Source organism: Triturus cristatus, chromosome 10 (genome assembly GCF_964204655.1).
Source record: "Triturus cristatus chromosome 10, aTriCri1.1, whole genome shotgun sequence".
Classification (NCBI taxonomy): domain Eukaryota; kingdom Metazoa; phylum Chordata; class Amphibia; order Caudata; family Salamandridae; genus Triturus; species Triturus cristatus.
In genome coordinates, this window is record NC_140593.1 from 313889884 (window position 1) to 313911085 (window position 21202).

General features: G+C 51.3%; 1 protein-coding gene across 1 annotated transcript in view; it reads right to left on the bottom strand.

Annotated features, from left to right (window-relative positions):
- Positions 1-21202, bottom strand: part of CFAP69 (cilia and flagella associated protein 69) — a 630939-nt gene that overhangs the window by 139312 nt on the left and 470425 nt on the right. The gene's annotated exons all lie outside the window — the stretch shown is intronic.

The following is a 21202-nucleotide window of genomic DNA, read 5'->3' on the forward strand; positions in this document are numbered from 1 at the left end:
GGATGGGGTCCTGGACCCCAGGGGCCATTCTTCACGGGGAGCGTGACGGCGCTCCCTGACTTCTCTTTCTTCGGGGCACGGGGGTGGGGTCCCGGGCCCTTGGGCCTATTTTTAAAGGGAGCGCTGACTTTCATTTTCGTGGGGGGCGCGACGGCGCTCCTCTGCCCCCATCTTCCTCACACGGGGCCCGGAGTTGGGATCCCAGGCCCCTCCCCCTGCACCTCTTTATGGGGAGCGTGCCGGCGCTCCTCGGCTGCATTTTCGGCGGGGGTCAGGGTGGGCTCCTGGCACCCCGCGAGGGCACCTTCACAGGGAGCGCGACGGCGCTCCCCAACTTATCTTCTGTTGGGGGCAGCCCCTGGGACGTGACCCACCCCAGGGGCATTTTATGGACCGTCGACAGAACCTCACGGGCTTCGTCGTCGGTTGGCCAAAGGTCAAAGGTCGTCTACCTTCTGGGGGGCATATCTCAGTCCCCAAGGGTCGAATCTTCCTGGTTTTGGCCTCTTCTTGCTCTTGGTGGCGCTCCCCAGCCACTGGGAGCACTTTCCTTCGCCCTCTGGGTCTCCCAGAGGGTGAATTCCGCAGGGAGCTGTCTTCCCTGACTCCCTGCGCCAGCCTTTTGCCTGGCTCTCCTCCTGGGCCTCTCTTCTCCCTGCGCAGAGGCCCATGCTTCTGCGCACTGGTCCTGGACTCTTCTCCTGGCGCTGTTCAGGATCCTGGGACAGTCAGGGGGGGTTCCTCCTTCCAACTGCCCATTGCGCCAGGCTCCAGCACCCTCTGCCTCAACAGACCACACCCCAGAGAGAGCTCCTCTTCCTGTGCAAGTTATTTTAAAGAATTGTGGAGGGGGCTGGCAGGAAGTCTCTGTTTGCACTATCACACAGCGACACCTCACTTCTCTGCCCCTGCTCCCTCGTTCCTGCCCAGGCCTCTGGGTTTGTTCAAAATGGCGTCGTCCAGGGTCTCCTGCCACATGGTCTCTGAGAGCCCCTTCGCCCATGCTGCCTTCTCCCTGGTGCAGCTTGGTGCCTGGCACCCAGTGATAGCTGCTGATGGATTAGCCTGTAGCTCCACCCATCTTCTCTTTTTGGAGAGGAGGCCTTCACTCTAGGAGAAAAGGTCATTAATCCAGCCTGCCAGGGCCAGCCTCAGCCAGGCCCTGGTTATGAGCTGACTCAGAGAAATATAACATTTCTGGATGACCCTAAAGCAGTACAAATATGACTTTGGACTCTGCAGAATACTTCTTCTCACATAGGTTACAGTGAACTTTGGTGCGTTTGTGGAATTTGTAGGTCCAAGGAAAGTAAAACTAGCCCATGTGCTCTCTATCCTCATAAGAGAATAATGGAATAAACAATGTAAAGCACATGGACTTTCCCTCGCATGTTTCTTCCCACTGTATAAAGCCTATTCTGTGTCACCACCCAATTCTGCATAAGTCCTGCCACACCATTCACTTTGTAGCTGCTCCTGGGCTGCGCACGCCAGGAATCTCCACTGCGCAGCCCAAACACGTGTGCACACGCATGTACACATGTGTCTGCATGTAACCAGCCCGGTGCCCCTTACTCCAGCTGCTGCGCAGCGGTCTAGTCAAGCTAGGGGGACACAAGTAAAATCCACATGCAGTCTCCTTTTTCATGAGTTCACTGTGGGTGGGTCCCAACTTATGAGGCTCTCCCACAGTAAAAGCTCAACAAATAGGTGCTCAAAAAGAGAAAAATCTGGGCGCCTCAGAGTGTCAGAACCACCCTCTAACAGGGGATAATTATGTAGTGGCTCAAAGAGAGCACACATGAAGAAAGTGAGAACTAGGTGAAATCCCACTGGGGCATAATGAAGGGCGTAGGGTGAAACATATGTACAAGCCCTTTCAGAAACCTATTTACAGTAGGGGACTTGAATAACGAGAGTTGGTCAGGCAGCTGCAGGACAGCGAACAGTGAAGAAAGATAACCCTTGAGAGAACCCAGAGCAGGGCCCTTCTGTGCGAGGGTAAGAATAAAGAGTAGAATACCGAAAGAGAGGCAGAAAGAGGGTCAAAAGAACCTCCGGTACAATATCGTAGAAATGCATGCCAATGGAAGGCGTATAACGTCTAAGTGGAGGGTCGCCTGGCTGCCAAGATAACCTTACAGACTTTGGGAGCTATCCTGAAAGCTATCAACTGTCACCCCTCAAATCTCCACTCAAGTAGGCAGAGAGTTGACAGGTTTGGGTGGAGGACCCTCCCCTTGCTTCTGCGACAGAAGATCCTCCCAAAGGGGGCATCCTGATCGGAGGAATGATGCTCATTCGAAGAAGCTCGGGGTACCAGACTCTCCGTGTCCAGACTGAAGCAGCAAGAATGACTTGGGCCCGGTTGTTCTTGACCTACTTGAGAACTCTGGGAAGAAGTGGTATGGGCGGAGAGGCTTACATGAGGCCTGAGCTCCACTTGCAACTAAAAGGGTCACCAAGCCGCCTTGAAAACTCCAACACGCAATACTGCTGACAGTGAGCATTCTCTTCGAAGGCGAAAAGATATAACCAAGGCTCTCCCCACTGCTGAAAGTGACCTTGCGCCATCTCCGACTGGAGACACCACTCGTGATCTGCTAGGCATCGACTGCTGAGTTTGTCTGCACTGGTGTTCAGAGAACCTGCCAGATGTTGAACCACCAGGGTCATGCCCTGCTATTCCAGCCATGGTCGGAGGTGTACAGTCTCTTGATAAACGGTGGTGGTGTTGTCTGTGAACACTTGCACCTACGTCCCCTTGAGAGAGGGAAGAAATGCTTTAAATGCTGGTAGGATCACCTGAAACTGCATCAAGTAAATGTGGAGCCCGACTCCGCCAGAGACCAGAGTCCTCTGATCTCCACCTCTCCCAGATGGCCTCACCATCGCAGGAGAGACGCATGTGGTTGGGGGAGGGGGGTTTTGGCTCTGAGCCAATAGCGGTTCATTAGCCACCACAGCAGGTCTTTTGCAGTTCCCTCCGAGATATGGACTGTATCGGAGAGATTCCCTTGATGCTGCGCTCAATGGAACTTCAGGTCCCACTGCAGAGCCTGCATACGCCATCTGGCATGATTTACCAATAGGATGCAGAAGGCCATGAGTCCCAGCAGCCTCATTAATTTTCACCAAAATCCAGGATAGAGGCTGAAACATCGATATCATAACCTGACAGTCCTGGACTCAGTGCAGTTTCGGGCTTTTCCTCCCAAGCAGCATGTCCAGAACAGCTCAGATGAAAGGGAGTGCCTGAGAAGGAGTCAGGTGCGACGTTGGCACATTAATAGTGAACTCCAGCAAATTCAGGTGGGAGACAACAGTCTGGGACAAGGCTGCCTTCAACAGACAGTCGTTGAGGTAGGGGAATACTGAAAGCCCTAGGCTGCGTAGATGAGCCGCAACCACAGCCATCACCTTGGTAAACACCTGAGGGGTGCTGGTACGGCCAAATGGGAGCAGGGTGAACTGTAAGCGCTCGTGGCCTACTTTGAACCGCAGGTAACGCCTGTGGGCCGGAAGGATGGGAATGTGAAAATAAGCATCCTGCAAGTCCAACACTACCAGCCAGTCTCCTTGGTCTAGGGTAGACAAGACCTGGCCAATTTGAGCATCTTGAATTTCTCCTTTTTGAGGAAGAGATTGACGGTCTGAAGGTCTAGAATAGGACAAAGATTCTTGTTCTTTTTGGGTGTCAGAATGTAGCGAGAATAATAACCACTGCCTACTTCTGAAATCAGAACCCTGTCTATGGCCCCCTTGACCAGGAGAGCCGTAACTTCCTCTTTTAGTAGAACAAGATGATCCTTTACCAGCCGTTCTTGAGATGGCGGTAAAGGAGTAGGAGAAGATAGAAAGGGAAGGAAGTAACCATCCTGAATGATCTGCAAGACCCATTTGTCCGATGTTATAGACTCCCAGTAGTTAGAGGGTGTTGAATTCTCCCTCTAACTGGATACCTCTGGTCTCCCAGAACCAAATTATGAAGGCTTAGAGTCTGCAGCTGCCGGGGGTTGGTTGGCAGATGACTTCTGGCTACCATTCCCACGAGGTTCGAATGTACCATGTCCACGTCCTAGAACAACTTGGTAAGTCTATGCAGGACGCTGGCTGCGGTATGGTTGATGTAGTTGAAAGCCATTGCCATGAAAGGGGCTTAAGGCAGACTGGGGATGAGTTGTCGCTGAGAGACCCAAGGATCTGGCCATAGCCCGCGAATCCTTGAAGCACTCCAACACTGAGTCTACCTTCTCTCTGAAGAAACAAGTCTCATTGAAGGGCATGTTCATGAGGTTGGCCTGGACATCCCCAGAGAAGCCAGATGTTCTCAGCCAGGTGTGGTAACGCAATGCCACCGACAATGAAATCGCTCTACCCAGCGAGTCAATCGTATCAAAAGCAAACCTAATGGTGAACTTTGCTGCATCTCTCCTATCTTTCACTACCTGGGTGAGCACAGCCTGTGCCTCCTCCGGGACCTGTGGCAGCACTTGTGTGTTTCCCAAAGGGTGTGTGAGAAATGGCCCAATAGGCACGCAGTGTTCACCGACCATAATGCCAGGCTAGAGAAAGCAAACATCTTCTTCCTAAGTGCGTCCAACCTCTTGGATTCCCTGTCCAGGGGGGACGAAGGGAATGCGCCATGGGACATTGAGGCTTGGATCACCAATCTCTCAGGAGTAGGATGTTGACTGAGTAAACTTGCATCACCGGGTGCAGGGAGATGGTGACGGGCTATAATCCTGTTCACAGGAGCCCCTGTGCTAGTCTTCGACCTTGAATCGAGAAGGACACCTGTTAGTGCCTCATTAAAGGGCAAAACGGGTTCGGATGAGGAAGTCCCAGGCTGAATCACTTCAGTCAAGAGATTAGTCTTGACTTGCACTGAAGGCAGCTCCTTGCCAAGGACCTTTGCCGCTACAGTAGGTGGAGAGAGTATACCAGTATCTGGAGAAGTGTCCAGACCACTGGCCTCCACAAGCTCCTCATACAGTCCAATTTCTCACCAGAATTGTCTAACTATTGTTGTAAAGGGTCCTGAGACCCCCTCCTACTCCTCTCCCATGCCTTAAACCTCTTAAAAATGTACAGACAACAATCCATAGCCTGTGGGCTTCATCGTCGACAATGTCGATCTGACTCAAAGTGGTCAAGAATCAGAATGGGGCAGTGCCGGGAGCATCGACTACAGAGCAGGCGTTGGGGAAGGTCGCGTTGTCACTACCACCGCAGATCTGGATCCAGGATCAGATCCATGAGACCCTACCGGTGCCGATGCCAGAGCCGTCTGTGTGGAAAAGGATGGGGCCTCCTTCGACCCTGTGGGGCCCGAAGGTGCACCAGAGGGGTCCGCCCGCTCAAATACTCAGCGCATGGCCTTGTGAAACTCTTTTACTTGAAAGGGAGTCACTCAGGCTCCTGGAAAGGGGAAAGGTGTGGAGCTGAACCTGACTCAGACTCCATGTTCTGCCCTCATCTCATCAATTTGCAATGGACGACGCAAAGTCAAAGTAGGCTTCAACTTCATCTTGTGCCTCTTCCCCAAGTGTCCCGAGGACCTTGAGTGCGACAAAGAGGACTTGGGGCTCCTGGAGCAGACCGGTGACCTTCTCTTCTTTGATCAGGACCTCCTAGGAGTCACGCTTCATGGTGCCGACTGCCGGTATGCAAGGAGGTTACACAGACTGCTCCCTCAAGGCGTTTTGCCATGGCCCAGCAGTTCGAGCACAAATTCGAGGCTTGGTCGCGCTCGAGACACAGCGGGGTGACAGGCACCACACAGTTTAAATCCTACCCTTCCAAAGATCATCCCTCGACACACAAAGAAAAATCCCCCGACAAAAAGTCCAAAAAACTCTGTGAAAAAGAGACAGAGGTGTAGCTCTTCTCTGGTTCAGCGCTAACAGAGTGTGGAAAGAAGGGGGCGTGGCCAAGCAGGCTGCAATGGCAGACGTGTTCTGCTGAGGCTCCACGCTCGGGCTGGCATATCGCCCACTTCATCAGGTCAAATCTGGCCGACAAACCGACAACCAGGTGTCGGATCATGAGGAGCACTAAGCAGTGAACATTGCAATCAGCCATCGCACGGCTTTCTGGAGTAAAACGTAACCTTATTGACTCCCAGCATTCAGCGACAAGATTGCGCCCCCGTACCTAATCCCAACGGGCCCGTACCTGAGGGCTGGCTCCGGCGCAGTGGTCTGTGGGGAGAGTTACCGGGAACGGTGGAGTGTGTAAGTGACAGCCCAACGATAGATGCTGTCGGCAAGCAGTACAGGATCGAGGGAGGTGCCGGAGACCGTGTCGGCGATCGGAAGGTGCCTGTGACTTGCGTCGCTGTGACCCTGATCCGAATGAAGGTCCGATCACGGCATATCCGCGGATGACACAGAGGGGAGTCGATACGGCATCTGTGGCCTGGAGGAGATGAGACAGCCCGCTTTCCCCCCTCGACTTCGGCCCACCGCAGGTTTGAGCCCCACTCTTCAACGGAGCTGCCTGGTTCAAAAATGGCGCCCGAAGAGTGCCGCGACTAACATACACGGCGAAAGGAGTCGGAACCCGATGAAGGAATAAAGGAATACCACGGCAGACAAGAGGAGGTAGGCGGTTGACTCCCCCGAACCACCCGATACCGCACACGTGACCCCCCCCCCATTGCTACAAGTGGCACACACCTGAGGTCTCCCGACGCCCGTCCTGGGGGCTGCGCCCCGGAGGTGAAGCCCAGCACTAGCAATCGGAACAGCCGCAACGCCAACTTGGGGCCCCCCTGGCAGGGCTCACCGCCAACTGTGCCCCCCTGACAACGGCTGCCCGAATGGCCCTGAATAGGAACCGGGTGAGCTCACGAGGCGGCCGAGAACAAAACCGGGGCACTTCATAGACGGAGGCTCTGCCACACGCGTCCCGGACACCGGCAACACCTGGCACGCAAAGAACCACTCCAGCCAGCACAATGGGGAAACCAAAACTCACGCAGAACATGACTGTATCTGAGACTGCGCAGGAGAATCAGCCGAATACCCGTACATTGACTAAGACAACCATAACACAGTCAGATCAATCCATATCGAATAAACTTGACCAAGTACTTGCCGCTATTGAGCTCTCTAGGATGTTCATGGAGGAACGACTCAGCACTCTGACGACAGATATAAGCCTCCTCTGAGATGACCATCTCAAACTGGCCGACAGAGTAAAAGACGGAGAGAAGGTCATGGCGGATATGCAACCCTCTATCAACGCCCATCAAAAAACCCTTCAAACCATCCTGGGCCGCCTGACCACCATGGAAGAGCGCGTGGACGATCCCAGTGGAGCACATGGAAGCATGGGTGAAATCCTTCACTCCAACTATAGACCGCACGGCCTTTTTCTCCATTGAACACGCCCACCGGGTCCCAGCCCGCAAACCTCCGCCTGGAGCCCCTCCTCGACCAATGCTGGCGAAATTCCTGCACTTCCGAGATCGCTATGCAGTGCTGAGGTCCGCCAGACAATCGGGCCCCATTCGTGTAGAAAACAAACAGATCATGATTTTCCCCGACTATGGACGGGCGGTGCAGAAGCAAAGATCATCGTTTCTAGAAGTAAAATGACGGTTACGGGCTAACAACATACAATACTCCCTGCTGTTCCCAGCCCGACTCAAAGTTATGCATGATGGCTCCACCTTCTTCTTTGCAGACGCTGAAGAGGCACATGATTGAGCTGATCAGCACTGTGCACAACTCTCCAGGGACGAGACCACACGAGATCGAAGATCAGGAGCACCACGGCCCAGGAGGCGTAGATCGAAGCAGCGACGCGGCAGGGGGGTCATGATAGCAGCGATCCATACCCTGGAATCCCCTGACCTGGAACTAATCATGCAGGAGCGACGAAATGCCTTGCAGGCAGTGACGGAACTGCAGGCCTCCCACCTGCAGAAGACATAGCCCGTGCTTCGCGCCTCCTCTCTTCGGATGGAGAAGACGACAGCGAAGGGACTCCTTCACGGGTGGACTTAATCACTCCACCCCTGGTTACTCCCCAGACTGCCGACACCATGATTTGATGAAGGCACTAGTAATCTCTTGGAATGAGCCTGCCCTACCGGCAGTCCCTTGCAGCCCCGCACTGACAAAACTTACCCACACTGTGCACACAACATTTACCCGATTATCCACAGTCCAGACGACGAACACTGATCCTGAAAAAGCCCTTGCGGTGACCCACCTCTCAGACATGTACCGCCACCCCCATGTAACGTATTAGCACTCTCCTTTGATATGGGAGTCAGTGTGGACGTATCGCTCCCAGCGATAGGTCCTTGGTATTGGGACTGTTTCCCTATCCCTGTTATTTGTTCACCTTCCTCGTTGAGTTTAATCCCCTCCCCTCATGGACATATACACAACAGGGTAATTACGCCACACAGACGGACGACACCGAGCTATACCTATGACTGCTACACTGCTGGGAACTCAACGAGCACTCTGATCCAGTCGGGATTCATTACACCAATTCGCATAGGCAACACAAAATAGCCATCAGAACACAGAACACAGAACACAGATGTCAGTATTTTAACACTAAACATGAGAGGCCTTCATACACCGAGCAAACGTTACGCTGTATATTCCTACATAAAACGCCTGGACGCACAAATCGTACTCTTACAGGAGACACACTTAACCACACCGGAGATAGAAAAATTGCGGGCCAAATGGCGTGGAACCATATGTGGCACGTCATACTCCGCCTATGCACGTGGAGCGCTGATATGGATCAGGTTAGGAACCCCATTCCAAGAGCTCCGGAGAGTGATAGACAAGGAGGGGAGGTACGCCCTAGTGGAAGGGCTCCTAGACGGGCAACTAATACTCTTGGGTACCATATACGCAGCAAACGTTGAGCAAGATAGGTTCTGGGACTGCCTTACAGGAATTTTGGCCCAAATTGCATCCATACCGTGGCTATTAGGGGGCGACTATAACTGTACACTAAATCTCGCCCTGGAGCGTTCCCACCCCCCACCTACACATTCTCCAGCCCGTAAGCAAATGTAATGCTTTCACAACTGGGTCACACAATGGGCACTCATAGATGCTTGGAGAGCGCACCTCCCGCAGGCCCGGCTATACTCGTTTCACTCCATGCCACACAATTTACGGGTTAGACTGGATAGTTTCCTATCCACAGCATCGCTAATACCCAAAATTCAGCACATGGATTACCTAGGCCGGGTCATTTCCGACCATGACGCTCATATAATACAACTACACTGGCGACCTCCCCAGCCCCCCGTTCCCACATGGAGAATACCGCAACACTGCCTGACAGATCACATTTTCAAACAAGAGCAAGGGCTAAATATACAGGAATACTTCTCTCATAACATGGGAACGGCAACGTCTAAATTAGTAGAGTGGGACGCATTTAAAGAAGTAGCCAGGGGAGAATGTATAAAAAAAATGTAGGGGTAAAACGGACACTGGAACGAGCACTAACACAAGCCAAAACGAAATTAGCTACACTCACAAAGCAAGAAGACGCAAATGAGGCAACTGTTGCTCAGGTAGCAGAGGCAAAGACAGAACATCTGGCAGAAATCACAGACTTACGCATGTACAACTTTAAGGTATATGCAACCCGGGTGCACAAGGAGAGGGATAAAACGGGAACACTGCTAGCATGGCTGGCTAAACAGGACACAGAAGTAAAACCCAATCCCGAAGTGCTAGATCCCCTCAGAAATATAGTACGCTCACAAACAGAAATCCTATTGGCATTCCACCAATACTACACTAAGGTATACCGCAATCCAGAACAGACTGGGCTAGAAGCGATAAACCGCTTCCTCGACCCATTAACAATCCCGCAAATCGCAGAGGCAGAGCAAACTGCATTAGATACAGAGATACAATCTACTGACATCACCCAAGCAATTCATGCACTGGCATGCAACAAAGCGCCAGGATTGGATGGCTTCCCCCTGGAATATTACACAACCTTCTCCCCCCTGTTGGTTCCCCACCTTGTAGAAATGTTCGCGGCCGCGCTAGAGAAGGGAGAGCAGCCAGGATCCCTTCGAGAATCAGTTATCGTACCCTTGCTGAAGCTACACCGTGACCCACGAAAGATGGCCTCAAACCGCCCCATCACGCTTCTGTCGGCCGATTGTAAGGTACTGGGAAAGATACTGGCAGACCGCTACACACAAATTCTATGACCCCTGATCCACCCAGACCAATGTGGATTTGTTCCAGGCAGAAACACGTCCCAAAATATACGCCGATTATTTCACATCCAAGATCAAGTGAGTACCACGTTCCCTAGAGCAGCCTGTCTCATCATAGACCTCGAGAAGGCCTTTAACACTCTCACATGGCCATACCTGTTCTCAGTTCTAAAACGGATGGGGATAGGTCCCATCCCCCTGGCATACACGAGACTCCTGTACACCAAACTTACCTCGCGCATCCACATGGGACGATACATATCATCGTTCTTTGCGGTAGAGAGGGGCACGAGGCAGGGCTGCCCACTCTCGTCCCTGATTTTTGCCCTGGCGGTAGAGCCACGCCATACGACTGCACCGGGAGGGGGGAAATTAGGGCATTCCCGTAGCGGATACCATGCACAGTGTCTCCATGTACGCTGATGACCTATTACTATATATCCGGGACATCACCGCGGACCTGACGTCCATATGGAAAACACTGGCGAAATTCACGGAGGCATCCGGCCTTAGAGTAAACTGGGAAAAATCCACAGTCTATCCACTGCACCCCGATCTCACCCCTCAAGACGTTAGGATGGGTGAGCAGGGCCTACACTGGAGTATAAGTGCCCCCGCTACCTTGGGGTCCGCCTGTACCATTCCCCATCCGACATATTCGAGGGCAATCACCGCAGAGCGCTAGCCGGAATCAGATCGACGGTGGGTTCTGGAAGAACCTCCCGCTGGCCGCAATAGGCCGAGTGGCCTTAGCCAAGATGATAATAGTACCACGGCTATTTTATCACTTCACGAATCTGCCGGTAATCCCGCCCAGAGCTTTCTTCCAAGATTTAGACTTGCTCCTCAGTACACTAATTTGGGGAACAGGCAGACACAGGATAGCATTAGCTAAGTTACAATTGCCCACCACACAGGGGGGACTAGGCGCATCCTCTTTTGAATCGTACTTCCTGGCAGCGCAGTGGCTGTCCTACTAGACGGCAGGCAGACACATGGGTGAGACGCATACGACGACCGGCCAGATTCCCATCCCAGAACTCCGCCGTTTACTACTACCAGGTACTAAACCGCGGCGCACATATCCGATACAGGTGTCAGGGGCCCGCAGATGCATGCAGGCGATACATCGAATGTCGGCAGGGGCACCACTATACTCCCCTCTACTACCGCTAGTTGGCTGGCGCAAACGAGATATGTACTAAACATCTGGAATGCTTTGGACAGAACACTCTCTAACCGAGATAGAGTCCCTGTTCGAGGACGAACAGCTGAGACTATTTAGCCAAATAATGGATGAATATTATCTCCCCCCTGGCCAATTTTACTTCACAGACAAATAATAGAAAGCTATCGGCTATATCATGATCTGTCCGAGAGCCAGCAACCCATCCGGTTATTCACACGATAATGCACATGGGGGCGGGACGAAACCTGATCACCTGGCTTTATAAAGCCATACGGGAACTCATACACAAACCCCTAGAGGCCCTGCGGGTCACGTGGGAGGAGGAGTTGGGGCATCAATTGAACGACAAAGAATGGGAGATGGCCCTCGAATACCCCAAGAAGGTGACCAGAAATGCACGCTTTAAAAATATTAAATTCTATATCCTACACGGAGTGTACCAAACACCTGCGAAGGGACTCCTTCACGGGTGGACTTAATCACTCCACCCCTGGTTACTCCCCAGACTGCCGACACCATGATTTGATGAAGGCACTAGTAATCTCTTGGAATGAGCCTGCCCTACCGGCAGTCCCTTGCAGCCCCGCACTGACAAAACTTACCCACACTGTGCACACAACATTTACCCGATTATCCACAGTCCAGACGACGAACACTGATCCTGAAAAAGCCCTTGCGGTGACCCACCTCTCAGACATGTACCGCCACCCCCATGTAACGTATTAGCACTCTCCTTTGATATGGGAGTCAGTGTGGACGTATCGCTCCCAGCGATAGGTCCTTGGTATTGGGACTGTTTCCCTATCCCTGTTATTTGTTCACCTTCCTCGTTGAGTTTAATCCCCTCCCCTCATGGACATATACACAACAGGGTAATTACGCCACACAGACGGACGACACCGAGCTATACCTATGACTGCTACACTGCTGGGAACTCAACGAGCACTCTGATCCAGTCGGGATTCATTACACCAATTCGCATAGGCAACACAAAATAGCCATCAGAACACAGAACACAGAACACAGATGTCAGTATTTTAACACTAAACATGAGAGGCCTTCATACACCGAGCAAACGTTACGCTGTATATTCCTACATAAAACGCCAGGACGCACAAATCGTACTCTTACAGGAGACACACTTAACCACACCGGAGATAGAAAAATTGCGGGCCAAATGGCGTGGAACCATATGTGGCACGTCATACTCCGCCTATGCACGTGGAGCGCTGATATGGATCAGGTTAGGAACCCCATTCCAAGAGCTCCGGAGAGTGATAGACAAGGAGGGGAGGTACGCCCTAGTGGAAGGGCTCCTAGACGGGCAACTAATACTCTTGGGTACCATATACGCAGCAAACGTTGAGCAAGATAGGTTCTGGGACTGCCTTACAGGAATTTTGGCCCAAATTGCATCCATACCGTGGCTATTAGGGGGCGACTAACTGTACACTAAATCTCGCCCTGGAGCGTTCCCACCCCCCACCTACACATTCTCCAGCCCGTAAGCAAATGTAATGCTTTCACAACTGGGTCACACAATGGGCACTCATAGATGCTTGGAGAGCGCACCTCCCGCAGGCCCGGCTATACTCGTTTCACTCCATGCCACACAATTTACGGGTTAGACTGGATAGTTTCCTATCCACAGCATCGCTAATACCCAAAATTCAGCACATGGATTACCTAGGCCGGGTCATTTCCGACCATGACGCTCATATAATACAACTACACTGGCGACCTCCCCAGCCCCCCGTTCCCACATGGAGAATACCGCAACACTGCCTGACAGATCACATTTTCAAACAAGAGCAAGGGCTAAATACACAGGAATACTTCTCTCATAACATGGGAACGGCAACGTCTAAATTAGTAGAGTGGGACGCATTTAAAGAAGTAGCCAGGGGAGAATGTATAAAAAAAATGTAGGGGTAAAACGGACACTGGAACGAGCACTAACACAAGCCAAAACGAAATTAGCTACACTCACAAAGCAAGAAGACGCAAATGAGGCAACTGTTGCTCAGGTAGCAGAGGCAAAGACAGAACATCTGGCAGAAATCACAGACTTACGCATGTACAACTTTAAGGTATATGCAACCCGGGTGCACAAGGAGAGGGATAAAACGGGAACACTGCTAGCATGGCTGGCTAAACAGGACACAGAAGTAAAACCCAATCCCGAAGTGCTAGATCCCCTCAGAAATATAGTACGCTCACAAACAGAAATCCTATTGGCATTCCACCAATACTACACTAAGGTATACCGCAATCCAGAACAGACTGGGCTAGAAGCGATAAACCGCTTCCTCGACCCATTAACAATCCCGCAAATCGCAGAGGCAGAGCAAACTGCATTAGATACAGAGATACAATCTACTGACATCACCCAAGCAATTCATGCACTGGCATGCAACAAAGCGCCAGGATTGGATGGCTTCCCCCTGGAATATTACACAACCTTCTCCCCCCTGTTGGTTCCCCACCTTGTAGAAATGTTCGCGGCCGCGCTAGAGAAGGGAGAGCAGCCAGGATCCCTTCGAGAATCAGTTATCGTACCCTTGCTGAAGCTACACCGTGACCCACGAAAGATGGCCTCAAACCGCCCCATCACGCTTCTGTCGGCCGATTGTAAGGTACTGGGAAAGATACTGGCAGACCGCTACACACAAATTCTATGACCCCTGATCCACCCAGACCAATGTGGATTTGTTCCAGGCAGAAACACGTCCCAAAATATACGCCGATTATTTCACATCCAAGATCAAGTGAGTACCACGTTCCCTAGAGCAGCCTGTCTCATCATAGACCTCGAGAAGGCCTTTAACACTCTCACATGGCCATACCTGTTCTCAGTTCTAAAACGGATGGGGATAGGTCCCATCCCCCTGGCATACACGAGACTCCTGTACACCAAACTTACCTCGCGCATCCACATGGGACGATACATATCATCGTTCTTTGCGGTAGAGAGGGGCACGAGGCAGGGCTGCCCACTCTCGTCCCTGATTTTTGCCCTCGCGGTAGAGCCACGCCATACGACTGCACCGGGAGGGGGGAAATTAGGGCATTCCCGTAGCGGATACCATGCACAGTGTCTCCATGTACGCTGATGACCTATTACTATATATCCGGGACATCACCGCGGACCTGACGTCCATATGGAAAACACTGGCGAAATTCACGGAGGCATCCGGCCTTAGAGTAAACTGGGAAAAATCCACAGTCTATCCACTGCACCCCGATCTCACCCCTCAAGACGTTAGGATGGGTGAGCAGGGCCTACACTGGAGTATAAGTGCCCCCGCTACCTTGGGGTCCGCCTGTACCATTCCCCATCCGACATATTCGAGGGCAATCACCGCAGAGCGCTAGCCGGAATCAGATCGACGGTGGGTTCTGGAAGAACCTCCCGCTGGCCGCAATAGGCCGAGTGGCCTTAGCCAAGATGATAATAGTACCACGGCTATTTTATCACTTCACGAATCTGCCGGTAATCCCGCCCAGAGCTTTCTTCCAAGATTTAGACTTGCTCCTCAGTACACTAATTTGGGGAACAGGCAGACACAGGATAGCATTAGCTAAGTTACAATTGCCCACCACACAGGGGGGACTAGGCGCATCCTCTTTTGAATCGTACTTCCTGGCAGCGCAGTGGCTGTCCTACTAGACGGCAGGCAGACACATGGGTGAGACGCATACGACGACCGGCCAGATTCCCATCCCAGAACTCCGCCGTTTACTACTACCAGGTACTAAACCGCGGCGCACATATCCGATACAGGTGTCAGGGGCCCGCAGATGCATGCAGGCGATACATCGAATGTCGGCAGGGGCACCACTATACTCCCCTCTACTACCGCTAGTTGGCTGGCGCAAACGAGATATGTACTAAACATCTGGAATGCTTTGGACAGAACACTCTCTAACCGAGATAGAGTCCCTGTTCGAGGACGAACAGCTGAGACTATTTAGCCAAATAATGGATGAATATTATCTCCCCCCTGGCCAATTTTACTTCACAGACAAATAATAGAAAGCTATCGGCTATATCATGATCTGTCCGAGAGCCAGCAACCCATCCGGTTATTCACACGATAATGCACATGGGGGCGGGACGAAACCTGATCACCTGGCTTTATAAAGCCATACGGGAACTCATACACAAACCCCTAGAGGCCCTGCGGGTCACGTGGGAGGAGGAGTTGGGGCATCAATTGAACGACAAAGAATGGGAGATGGCCCTCGAATACCCCAAGAAGGTGACCAGAAATGCACGCTTTAAAAATATTAAATTCTATATCCTACACGGAGTGTACCAAACACCTGCGAAGGGACTCCTTCACGGGTGGACTTAATCACTCCACCCCTGGTTACTCCCCAGACTGCCGACACCATGATTTGATGAAGGCACTAGTAATCTCTTGGAATGAGCCTGCCCTACCGGCAGTCCCTTGCAGCCCCGCACTGACAAAACTTACCCACACTGTGCACACAACATTTACCCGATTATCCACAGTCCAGACGACGAACACTGATCCTGAAAAAGCCCTTGCGGTGACCCACCTCTCAGACATGTACCGCCACCCCCATGTAACGTATTAGCACTCTCCTTTGATATGGGAGTCAGTGTGGACGTATCGCTCCCAGCGATAGGTCCTTGGTATTGGGACTGTTTCCCTATCCCTGTTATTTGTTCACCTTCCTCGTTGAGTTTAATCCCCTCCCCTCATGGACATATACACAACAGGGTAATTACGCCACACAGACGGACGACACCGAGCTATACCTATGACTGCTACACTGCTGGGAACTCAACGAGCACTCTGATCCAGTCGGGATTCATTACACCAATTCGCATAGGCAACACAAAATAGCCATCAGAACATAGAACACAGAACACAGATGTCAGTATTTTAACACTAAACATGAGAGGCCTTCATACACCGAGCAAACGTTACGCTGTATATTCCTACATAAAACGCCAGGACGCACAAATCGTACTCTTACAGGAGACACACTTAACCACACCGGAGATAGAAAAATTGCGGGCCAAATGGCGTGGAACCATATGTGGCACGTCATACTCCGCCTATGCACGTGGAGCGCTGATATGGATCAGGTTAGGAACCCCATTCCAAGAGCTCCGGAGAGTGATAGACAAGGAGGGGAGGTACGCCCTAGTGGAAGGGCTCCTAGACGGGCAACTAATACTCTTGGGTACCATATACGCAGCAAACGTTGAGCAAGATAGGTTCTGGGACTGCCTTACAGGAATTTTGGCCCAAATTGCATCCATACCGTGGCTATTAGGGGGCGACTATAACTGTACACTAAATCTCGCCCTGGAGCGTTCCCACCCCCCACCTACACATTCTCCAGCCCGTAAGCAAATGTAATGCTTTCACAACTGGGTCACACAATGGGCACTCATAGATGCTTGGAGAGCGCACCTCCCGCAGGCCCGGCTATACTCGTTTCACTCCATGCCACACAATTTACGGGTTAGACTGGATAGTTTCCTATCCACAGCATCGCTAATACCCAAAATTCAGCACATGGATTACCTAGGCCGGGTCATTTCCGACCATGACGCTCATATAATACAACTACACTGGCGACCTCCCCAGCCCCCCGTTCCCACATGGAGAATACCGCAACACTGCCTGACAGATCACATTTTCAAACAAGAGCAAGGGCTAAATATACAGGAATACTTCTCTCATAACATGGGAACGGCAACGTCTAAATTAGTAGAGTGGGACGCATTTAAAGAAGTAGCCAGGGGAGAATGTATAAAAAAAATGTAGGGGTAAAACGGACACTGGAACGAGCACTAACACAAGCCAAAACGAAATTAGCTACACTCACAAAGCAAGAAGACGCAAATGAGGCAACTGTTGCTCAGGTAGCAGAGGCAAAGACAGAACATCTGGCAGAAATCACAGACTTACGCATGTACAACTTTAAGGTATATGCAACCCGGGTGCACAAGGAGAGGGATAAAACGGGAACACTGCTAGCATGGCTGGCTAAACAGGACACAGAAGTAAAACCCAATCCCGAAGTGCTAGATCCCCTCAGAAATATAGTACGCTCACAAACAGAAATCCTATTGGCATTCCACCAATACTACACTAAGGTATACCGCAATCCAGAACAGACTGGGCTAGAAGCGATAAACCGCTTCCTCGACCCATTAACAATCCCGCAAATCGCAGAGGCAGAGCAAACTGCATTAGATACAGAGATACAATCTACTGACATCACCCAAGCAATTCATGCACTGGCATGCAACAAAGCGCCAGGATTGGATGGCTTCCCCCTGGAATATTACACAACCTTCTCCCCCCTGTTGGTTCCCCACCTTGTAGAAATGTTCGCGGCCGCGCTAGAGAAGGGAGAGCAGCCAGGATCCCTTCGAGAATCAGTTATCGTACCCTTGCTGAAGCTACACCGTGACCCACGAAAGATGGCCTCAAACCGCCCCATCACGCTTCTGTCGGCCGATTGTAAGGTACTGGGAAAGATACTGGCAGACCGCTACACACAAATTCTATGACCCCTGATCCACCCAGACCAATGTGGATTTGTTCCAGGCAGAAACACGTCCCAAAATATACGCCGATTATTTCACATCCAAGATCAAGTGAGTACCACGTTCCCTAGAGCAGCCTGTCTCATCATAGACCTCGAGAAGGCCTTTAACACTCTCACATGGCCATACCTGTTCTCAGTTCTAAAACGGATGGGGATAGGTCCCATCCCCCTGGCATACACGAGACTCCTGTACACCAAACTTACCTCGCGCATCCACATGGGACGATACATATCATCGTTCTTTGCGGTAGAGAGGGGCACGAGGCAGGGCTGCCCACTCTCGTCCCTGATTTTTGCCCTCGCGGTAGAGCCACGCCATACGACTGCACCGGGAGGGGGGAAATTAGGGCATTCCCGTAGCGGATACCATGCACAGTGTCTCCATGTACGCTGATGACCTATTACTATGTATCCGGGACATCACCGCGGACCTGACGTCCATATGGAAAACACTGGCGAAATTCACGGAGGCATCCGGCCTTAGAGTAAACTGGGAAAAATCCACAGTCTATCCACTGCACCCCGATCTCACCCCTCAAGACGTTAGGATGGGTGAGCAGGGCCTACACTGGAGTATAAGTGCCCCCGCTACCTTGGGGTCCGCCTGTACCATTCCCCATCCGACATATTCGAGGGCAATCACCGCAGAGCGCTAGCCGGAATCAGATCGACGGTGGGTTCTGGAAGAACCTCCCGCTGGCCGCAATAGGCCGAGTGGCCTTAGCCAAGATGATAATAGTACCACGGCTATTTTATCACTTCACGAATCTGCCGGTAATCCCGCCCAGAGCTTTCTTCCAAGATTTAGACTTGCTCCTCAGTACACTAATTTGGGGAACAGGCAGACACAGGATAGCATTAGCTAAGTTACAATTGCCCACCACACAGGGGGGACTAGGCGCATCCTCTTTTGAATCGTACTTCCTGGCAGCGCAGTGGCTGTCCTACTAGACGGCAGGCAGACACATGGGTGAGACGCATACGACGACCGGCCAGATTCCCATCCCAGAACTCCGCCGTTTACTACTACCAGGTACTAAACCGCGGCGCACATATCCGATACAGGTGTCAGGGGCCCGCAGATGCATGCAGGCGATACATCGAATGTCGGCAGGGGCACCACTATACTCCCCTCTACTACCGCTAGTTGGCTGGCGCAAACGAGATATGTACTAAACATCTGGAATGCTTTGGACAGAACACTCTCTAACCGAGATAGAGTCCCTGTTCGAGGACGAACAGCTGAGACTATTTAGCCAAATAATGGATGAATATTATCTCCCCCCTGGCCAATTTTACTTCACAGACAAATAATAGAAAGCTATCGGCTATATCATGATCTGTCCGAGAGCCAGCAACCCATCCGGTTATTCACACGATAATGCACATGGGGGCGGGACGAAACCTGATCACCTGGCTTTATAAAGCCATACGGGAACTCATACACAAACCCCTAGAGGCCCTGCGGGTCACGTGGGAGGAGGAGTTGGGGCATCAATTGAACGACAAAGAATGGGAGATGGCCCTCGAATACCCCAAGAAGGTGACCAGAAATGCACGCTTTAAAAATATTAAATTCTATATCCTACACGGAGTGTACCAAACACCTGCGCGTCTCCAACAGTTTTACCCAGACACCCAATTCCTATGCCCCAGATGTCGTTCACCGGTTGCCGACTTCAGTCACATGTTCTGGAGCTGCCCTACACTACAATCATACTGGAAAATGGTCCACGAGACACTTAGAGTTCTCACGGGTCTACCACACATGAACACATGGGAGGCCTGCGCACTAGGAGTCTTCCGGAGACAGAAACAGTACAAAGTGTCCAACCACTTCGTTTCACTGGCAACACTACTAGCAAAAAGAGGCATAGCAATGTACTGGCGGTCCCCTACGGGTCCCCCAATAGTGGCATGGGTGGGAGCAGTACACAAATGGGCAACAGCGGAGGAGGAAACACTTAGGGAGGAGGAGGTAAAAGGGATGCGCAAACACCCCATATCCATGGAGTGGACCCTATTGTTACATCAAATCAAACAACAGCCAACACGTGACGAATCAGACAACTCCACACAAGCCCCAGTAGACTTGCAATCACAAGCCCAGACCGAAAGCGCACACATCGTCACTCACACAGCAGTAAACACGTAACGACGCACGACAAAGCAATCACGTACCACACAAGACAGCTAGACGAGTGATGACGGCTGGTCGGATCCCCTGTAGCAGAACTCTGTCATACCTGCCAGCAGGATTATAATAGCCCCGGCACCCCATCTGTCTCACATGCCCAAGGTCCTAAGAATATGACCCCAGTTTCACCCACCAGTTCAATGTTGACATTGGTTACTGAAGCAATTGTATTGAGTGCAATATAGATGTCAACCCAGACAAATGATTGTAACGCCCAAGGTCGAATAGCACAGGAAATGAAGCCAATTTTACGTGTATTGCAATGCAATGAGTCTCTATTACAAAATGGTTAATAAAAATAATTCAACAATAACAGAGCGTGGAAAGAAATGGACTGATGTCTGCCACCTGGGTGGCGCCTATATAGGTGACCGCGACATCACATCTGGTGCCAACGGCGTGCCACTCAGAGCGAACGGAGTCAACCGATGGCGCACAAGTGTACTGCTGACGCAAACGTTTCCCGATCCAGTGTGACGCCTGGAAAATTCAAAGATAAGGAATCTGCAGCTAGAAACCTCTTTCAGATATAGCACTGCACCACAGCACGTGAACATTGTTGTGAGGAAGACCTACGACTCCCACGAGGTCTGGATCCACATCAGAGGAATGTAAAAAGGAAACCATATGGCTTCAGTGACTTCATTTGAATGTCACTTCCAGGGTCAAGACGAAGCCAGCGCTATCTACCAGCATCGTGAGAGCTTTGAAGTTTCCGGATCCAATCTCACACCTGGGCATATTCTGCAGGTGAGGAAGGTGCAGGTAGAAGTATCCATCGAATGCTGTACTTCATTAAGTTGTGGGAGTGATTTTATTTGTTTTCTGTATTATGTTTTTCAGGAAGATGTTATGTAATTCTATCAATTTATCAAAAGCATTTAATGAATGTCAACTCTTTACGCTAAAAATATTAGAAAATATAATTCCACACAAGAATCTTCAGCATTTTCCTATATTTGACAATCTCAAATTATCACAGAAGGAA